General features: G+C 42.5%; 1 pseudogene; it reads right to left on the bottom strand.

Annotated features, from left to right (window-relative positions):
* Positions 1-4,306: 4,306 nt before the first annotated feature.
* Positions 4,307-8,540, bottom strand: LOC147881628 (polyubiquitin 11-like; annotated as a pseudogene).
* Positions 8,541-8,848: the final 308 nt, after the last annotated feature.

Here is an 8,848-nt window from a genome sequence, read left to right as displayed (position 1 = left end):
CCATTCTTTTTCAATGCTAATAGTGACGTAAATACTGACCTTTGCGCCTGTCAAAAAAAAACTTTTTAGTGTAAAAAAGGTCCGTATTTTCATCGAAAAAGGGCTTGTGCCTTGTAGTGAATATGCAACACATTAGCACACAACAAGCTATCTATGTATGCCTTTCTCTATAGACTACCAGTCACCAGTGCATCAAGGGAATTTGTATACCTAAAGAGCAGCACAATTGAAGAGCATTTAGTAATGTTGCTAAGATGTCAATCACAACTTTAGAAGATGGACCAAGAAAGTATTGATATCTTCTTTGATGACATTATCACAAAGTGTCCTAAGCACAACCCATGCTTGTAAACAATATGTCTAGCAGCATTTACTAGTCAATACACATTTTCCAAAGGACAAGCATGCCTTAGGAAATGCAAAAAAATTGTACGCTTCAATAACTACAACAAAATGAAGGCCTCTGAATATGATAACCAGGAGTAGTGCTTGATATACTTACCATTTCAAACATCAGAACATTCACTAACCAAAGAGATACCTATGTGGCACAACATGTTTGGCCACCACAAAGACATTATTCAAAGGAATGAAGAAGACTTCAACAATATCAAGTCCTACCTAGTAGTAACGACAACTACTAGATCATGTGCAACAACTACCTCAAGCAACTCGAGCTCCATAAATAAAAATGACCAGTTTGACCTCACCATTGAAATAAGCATGCACACAAAGACACGTAAAGGTGTTGATACTACTCGATTCTCCCGTAGCCTCATGCCCAACAAAATATACTACGACAAATTAAGAATCCTAGACCATGAACAATGGCTCATATAATACATCCACAGCAACGCATATTCTTATTCTTACTAAGGAATGTAGGAACATGTAAAATTTTCATTCTCATGCTCATGGTTCAAGCATTACTTGGATTTTACTCATGTTCATAACTCCCACTCCCACTCCCCCTCCCTCTGCTACTCCTCACTCCGTAAGCACTCGCAGTACCACCCCTTGCTCTAGCTCTTCTACTACCACTCCCCCTTTCCCACCCGAGGACCTGTACTATGAAGTCACTAGGGGTGGATAGATAATTTAAAATAAAAAGGACAAAGAAGTGCTGGCCACCATGAGGCGGTTGATTAGCCACCACTTCAAGAGTGGCATAATATATTGACTGGCGGTACCAAGATGACGAAAAGAAGAAGGCAGTCATCGAGGAATTGAAAAGATAATACCCTAACCCCTCCAATTGGGAGTTCAATGACAAGTACATGCAAGAGTGCATGTGTCATGTCTTGAAGCATCATAGGTCAATCTTGTGAACCTCCATCACAAAGAAGAAGGCTAAACCCAACTGGGTAGATAAAGCTGACTAGAAGTTTTTGAAGAAGGAGTACAAGGACCGATCACAAAAGTTCGATAGTCTGAGGAGGGCTGCAAGGAGATGGCTAGACACTGTAGGTACTTCGCACCTCAGCAGTGGCGGAACGGCCGCATTCGAGGCATGGGTGGTAAGTCTACTTCTTCTCATTTAATTTATTGTTCTATTTGTTTTATTACATATTGCATGCACTTTATCTAACTCTCGTAATTTGGGTCCATAGCAAGTTGCGATGGGTTGCCTTCCCACAAATGAAGAGATGAGATGCACATCCCCCATAGGAGCGAAGCCGTGGTTTATTAAGATGGAGGCACAGAGAGCAGCAATCGATTGGGCTGAGGTGGTTGCTCGCTCGGTATAAATCTACTCCTACTTGTAATCTCACTTTTTAAATTATTTTATTCTTGAAGTTCCAATCTAATTTCCAATTAATATGGTTTCACTCTTAGGGTGCAAGCTCGAACGTCCCATCAACAAAGGCGAGCAGTGATGACGAGGAGGCAAGTCTCGAGGGATTAGGCTTAGAAGGCTTCGACAAGGGCGAGGGATCAGGCAAAGCTCACGAGGACAAGGGATCAGGCCAGGGCGACGACGATGCCGATGCCGACGATTCGAATGAGCAGTAGTAGTACTAGTAGTATTAGTAGTAGTTTGTATATACTTCGGCATGTATATGCTTTTGTCTGTCGGCTTGTTTGAGTGATTTTGTATCACCCTTTTTGAAAAGGAAATTTTGTAACAAACAAGGTTGTATATCTTCGGCATGTATGTGCTTTTGTCTCTCAGCTCATTTGAGCGATTTTGTATCACCCCTTTCACAAGGAAAGTTTTGTAACAAACAAGGTTTGAGAGTTTTATCTCACCTGTGTGCTGGTAAACATTCATTTGTAATGCAAAAATAAATAAATTAGTGGGGCAAAAAACAGGGCTTGTTGTGACCCTGTTTTGCCCCACTAATGTTCTTTTAAGTTTTGTTAAGGGTCGGTATATACCAACGCTTTAGGTACCACAGTGTCGCTATATAGGGACGCTTTACCAAAGTCACTATATAGGGATGCTTATATAACAATGCATGTTTTTCGATGTTAATAGTGACATAAATAACGACCTTTGCACCCATTAAAAGTTTTTTTTAAAGTGTAAAAAAGGTCGATATTTCCATCGGGAAATGGCCTATGCCTTGTAGTGGTACATCATAATTAGGATGACTATGGAATAGTTGTAAAATTTGTTGTGAAGAGATTGACCTATTTTTCAAGGATGAATTCTACTGTGCTTGGCATATGCGATGTCCTTTTTTTATAGCTTTTCTTTTGGGTAGCATTTCTCCTTGCAATGGATAAGAAACTCTTGGTATTTTATGAGTTGGTGTTTTATGAGTACATTTATTGTATTAATTTCTTTCTTCCTAAAATATGCCACCTTTCAAAGAGAAATCAAGTGGTGATCCTAGCTTCCAAGGCCGAACCTAAAACATAGTTTACATGTCCTTTTATAGGGGCAATGGTAGCAAGTGTCCCACTCAAAATCTCTCAGAGCGCATTCTCGCAGCTATAAAACAAGGGTGCTATTTAGACGGCTGCATTTTCAAGTCACTAGCTTGAAATTTATTCATGAAAAAGATGAATTTTATTCATGTGGCCTACCAAGAGAGAGAGAAAAAGAAGAGAGAGAGAGAAGAAGGAGAAGAGAGAGAGAGAGAGAGAGAGGTGAATCTTGCCCAATGTGAGAGATGGAGAGAAATAGAAGAGGAGAGAGAGGGAATGTTCAATGAATGCATGTCCAAATTTTAACAAAAAAGTGGAAGAGGAGAGAGAGGGAATGAATGCACTTCAAACTAGATCCAGGCAGGCAGCTGCTATTAGATTGTGAAAGTGAATGATGAGTTGATGTTCGAGGGTGGAACTCGAGAAGTATTCATTTTTGTTATAGATTTGGAGAACATGTTTTGCCACTCTTCTAAATATGTATTGATGAATGGCCCTGATGGGACACTAGTGTATAATCGTCTTTTCTTATTTCGGATATTATTATGGCAAGCACATACTCACTTTTCAGTAAATGTTCACTTCATTTCTATGAGTGAAAGCAAATTAGAATATAAAAGTACTTGGTCTTTAGATGTGCTTGTGGATGACTACCCATATAAATTGCTTGCAATCCACGTGATATTTGTGTAGATGACAAGCCGTGTCAATTGATCGTAAGTCACATCTCCAGCCTACATTGCAAATGTAAAAAGATATGTCATGAAGGTATACAAGAAACGAAGCACACTTGAAATACTTTCTTATTCGCATGACAAATCTTTGTTTTATTGTTATGTATAATTACATAGCATTGTTCACATCTTGTATATAACCACACATTGATGTGGATAGAGAGTTGGCATGTGGATAGAAAGTTGGCAGTATATATAAGCATATAATCATGTGAAAACATGATCATCTGAGCACAAATTTCACATTGTATATAACCACATGTTCATGTAACTACACGTTCATGTGGGGGGAGAGTTGGCACACTTTCTCTCAAAAATTATAATACCAAGGAATGTGCCGTTCCTTGGGATCTTGTATCATGTATTTTGCAGATCTCATAATGTATGTGTGTTCCTTGGGATCTTGCATCATGTATTTTGCAAATCACATAATGTATTTTGCACATTGCATAATATGTCTTTTTTTAAAGAATATTGTTGTTTTTATTTTGATGAGGAAAGTCAACATGGTATCCGACATGGATTGTGACCATCGTCACAAAAGGAAGTTGTTGACTCTCATAGTTGCAAACTAATAATAGCAAATCCAACTCTAAAAAACCAGTTGTTGTTTTGGGTCAACACTAATCAAGATTGAGTAGAAGAACTTGAAATCCTTTAGACTCCCAACGCAACCTATAAGAGAGACACTAACGACACTACTGTCCACCACGAAGATGAAGAACCAAGTGCAAGGTAGACTCCTTTTGAATATTGTAGGCTGCAAGAGTTCGTCCATCTTCAAGCTGCTTCCCAGCAAAAATAAGCCTCTGCTAGTCAGGGACTATACCCTCCTTATCCTGAATCATAGTTTTGATGTTATTGATCGTGTCAGAGCTTTCCACTTCCAGTGTAATGATCTTGCTAGTGAGTCATTACAAAGATCTACATGCCACCTCTTAGTCGAAGCACGAGGTGCAGAGTGGCTTCTTTCTTAATATTATAATCAGCCAAGGTGCGACCGTCCTCCAGGTACTTGCCGGTGGCAAAGATTAGCCTCTGCTGATCCAAAGGAATCCCTTCCTTGTCTTGAATCTTGGTCTTCACATTATCAATCGTATCAGAGCTTTCGACTTCCAAGGTTATCGTCTTCCCCATCAGCGTCTTCATAAAGATCTGCATCCCACCTCTTAAGCGCAGAACAAGATAGAGAGTGGATTCCTTCTGAATGTTATAGTTGGCAGTGCTCAACCATCTTCCAGCTACTTATCGATGGCAAAGATGAGACTCTGTTGGTCCAGAGGAAGGAGGAATTCCTTCCTTGTCCTGAATCTTGGTCTTGATATTATCGATGGTATCAGATCTCTCAACTTCCAGAGTGATGGTCTTATGGGTCAAGGTCTTGACAAAGATCTACATGTCGCCTCCCCTATGCACGATGTTGCTTGCCTAAAGAATTTCCCACTACTCTTCCGTTCTCTCCTTGCCTCCTGATGTGCCCAATGGCTTTGGATCAGATTTCTGCCATTATCATCATCAAATTGAAAGTTGTCTTTAGCTTCTCCATCGCGCTTGTTCGCTCTTTATCCATCCGTCAAATCATGTCCACGATTATCGATTTGCTAGTCTCTCGTACTGCCTTGTGACAAATTTTCAGGATCTTGATGCAGGATTTGTCATTGAAACTATGAAAGATCCACTGCCAGTTTTTGACATTCAATTTTTGACTCAGATCCCATCATCCCTGCGTGGCGGAGAACCCATATGTTTTGGTGTTGCTGCTTTTGATCGAAACAATTGGACGTATTTGACGATGAATCGTAGCTCACTGGTAGTACGATTGAAACGCATGAAGCCCATATGTTTTATGTTTGCAGGATCTCTTAGCTGCGAACTGTTGTCGAAATGTTGGAAACCGTTAACGAGGCTACCAAATTCGTTGGGAATGGAAGCACTGTTACTCCCTTTTGTTCGTTCTTGTTGACTACTCCCATAGTTGCTGGTAGGTCCTCGGGGATCATGGTTTATGAAAACTTGAGGGGATTTGACCAATGAGCTGGTTGCAAGACATATCCAAATCGTTTAGTGCAGCGCAAGCGCTCAGCGGCATAGGCACATCAGAGAACACACTGGAATGGGCGATGGCAGAGTTGCTGAGGAATCCACTTTGTCTAAAGAAACTGAAATATGAATTGGACACCCTTGTGCAGGGGCGCTCAGGAGACATTGTACAAGAATCTGACACTTGCAGTCTCCCCTACTTGAGCAATGTGATCAAGGAAACATTCTGTCTACATCCCCCAGCTCCCCTTATGATTCCTCATGCATCAGTGGAAATGTGCACAGTGGCCAGATATACGTTGCCAAAGCACACTAGACTGTTTGTGAATGTATGGGCAATAGGCAGAGACCCTAAAATCTGGGAGAACCCAGAGCAATTCTGGCCAGAAAGGTTCAAGGACAAGGATATCGATGTGAAAGGGAAGCATTTCGAGCTGCTTCCTTTTGGGTCAGGGAGGAGAAGCTGTCCAGACAATGTGATGCGCCCCCATCCGTTCCCACACTTGAAAAATCAACAGGGATGGAAGGAGAGCTCCAAGGAAACAATTGATGTAATCAGAAGGAGAAACTACGATCAAAGGAAAAGAAAAGACGAACCTCCCAAGCCAAAAGGAGTGGAGCACAATCATGCAATCGAAGGAAAAAAAAAGACAAACCTCCCAAGCCAAAAGGAGTGGAGCACAATCATGCAATACATCTAAAAGAAGGGTGGAGGGGGCAAATTAAAGACGAACCTTACAAGCCAAAAGGAGTGGAGCACAATCATGCAATACATATATTTTTAGTCAATTTGATTAGAATGACATGTGGCTCACAACTTAAATTAGGCTGCCACGTGGCTCAACCAAGGCTTGGATTTTGAAATGATCCTGCTATGCTGCTTGCCTAAAAAGCAAACCCAAATTTGAAAGAGATGCTCTAAAGTCAACACACCAACCAATCAAAGAATTTGAAAGAAAAAAACATCTGAAAAATGCTAGAAATTAATTTTACTTTTGAAAGGGGACGAACCTTCACTAAGGCCTCCGACGACAGGCCAAAAATGGAGCTTTCGTAAGCTCTCTTAAAAGACTATCCTCGCATGGATGAAATCCTTGTTCGACATGGGAATTTTGGGGAATTCTTTCCTATTACCAAACGATTCCACAAAGATCTGCAAATTTTAAGGAGCTTCTATTTTCTAAGCTAACATTAAGGTTTTTTTGCGATGCTAGCCTTGAAAATAGGAGCTTCAGATATATAGCTCGATGACACTATTCTCCTGCCATCTCCAACAATAGGTGCCAAGAACCTTCGGAGGATGCCAAGAGACTTGGTTCCCACGTCTGCTCCTATTTTATAGCTTGGAAACTCTCAGCAAACCTTGTGGGGAATGCTCTCTAAGAGCAGAGATTGAGGAAGTAGATGTCGCATTAAATGGGGCCTAGGCGAAAATAGTAGGACTTTGGGTAGTCTAAAACATGCTAGCCAATCAGCTCGCCAGCTGAGCCCACTGAGTGCACACGTAAGGATTATGGAGAGGCGAGATTGCCCTCCCAACGGCCCGGGGCCTTGGGTGTGTCCAGTCTGTGAACACCCTCAGTTTCGCCCGAGACCCTATGTTATGCGAGAGCCTGTGTAATTGCACTTTGGAGTGATGTTCGAGGTAGCCTTGTCTGAGAAAAGCATGTAGGCTTGTGTCCACAGAGCACCTTCTCACCGAGTAACAAAGCCTTATACCCAACATCCTCGAGTTTCTTCACGCGATGATTTTATATACAGGAGGTGGCAGAGATTCCTCTCATACGTTTGAGGCAATTGGAATGAAACTATGCAGCCCTGTCGTCCCTCACGTGCATAGCCCGCACTTTTTTCGACATTCCGACGGGTTGGCAGCTCTTTCTCACTCTCCGCTTCCCCCGAGAACAGCGGAGTAGTGTTGGATGAATTTTCGAGTTCAGGTACAGCCTTGTTTTCTTGTGTTTTTACAACGGTCCAAATTGAGAAAACCTGGCTAAGCCTTATTTGTTCCGATTGGGGAGAAATATTTTGTTCGGCCAATACCCACATCTTGCAATTGATTTTGGTTGTGGTCATACCTCGCAGATAGGTCATGGACAAAGCGTTTATGGAAGGACTACTTCAAGGATCCCTCCTTGTGGTGGGGGAGCAAGGTAAGTGTCCCACTATTCTGAACTGAATGATTTTGCACAGGTAAATCTGAAGGCTTGTCCTAGGCTGGAAGATGCAGAAAGAGGCCAAGAAGTCCACGTCGAGATGGCCGGAAAGGGGCTGGAGAGAGACGTTTTTTGTTGGCAGCACGTTTGTGGATATGTACGCCAAATGTGGCTCTCTTGCAGAAGCACATGAAGCGTTTAACAAGCTGCCAGTTCAAAATGAGGTTATGCCAACCATGGGTGTGGTGATGAAGCATTGGCCTGTCTTGAACAGATGCGACTGGAAGGTCTTTCTTTAGATGCTGTCATATTTGTTTGCATCTTGAAAGCTTGTGGCAGCATAGGAGCCATAGGCGAGGGCCGAGAAATACATGCTGAGGTAGCTTGGAAGGGGCTGGAAAGGGGATCTTTTTGTTGGCAGCACTGTGGTGGATATGTATGCCAAATGTGGATGGCTTGCGGAAGCACGGGACGTGTTTAGTCTCATGGACTGCTCTGATGGCAGGATATGTTGAGCATGGGCTTGCTGAGGATGCACTGAACTGTCTCAGAGAGATGCAATTGGAGGGTCTTTCCCCAAATGCTGTCACGTTTGTCTGCAGTTTGAAAGCCTGCAGCGGCATAGGAGCTATAGACAAGGGCAGACCGAAAGGGGCTGGAAGGAGATCTTTTTGTTGGCAGCACTGTGGGCATGGTGAGGAAGCTCTGAACTGTCTCGAACAGACAACTGGAGGGTCTCTCTCCACATGCTGTCACCCTTGTTTGCAGCTTGAAAGCTTGTGGCGGGTTTGGAAAATGATCTCATTGTTGGCAGTACCTTGGTGGATATGTACGCCAAATGCGGCTGTCTTGCAGAAGCATGGGAAGCAGTCGACAAGCTGCCAGTTCGAGACGTGTTCTTGTGGACTGCACTTATGGCAGGGTATGCTGAGCATGGACTTGGTGAGGAAGCACTGAACTGTCTTGAACAGATGCTACTGGAGGGCCTCTTTCCAAATGCAGTCACGTTTGTTTGCATCTTGAAAGCTTGTGGCAGCGTAGGAA

Source organism: Dipteris shenzhenensis, chromosome 30, assembly GCF_047967505.1.
Source record: "Dipteris shenzhenensis isolate YYH24624 ecotype China chromosome 30, Dip_SZ_1.0, whole genome shotgun sequence".
NCBI lineage: Eukaryota > Viridiplantae > Streptophyta > Polypodiopsida > Gleicheniales > Dipteridaceae > Dipteris > Dipteris shenzhenensis.
This window is presented reverse-complemented; position numbering and strand designations above follow the sequence as displayed.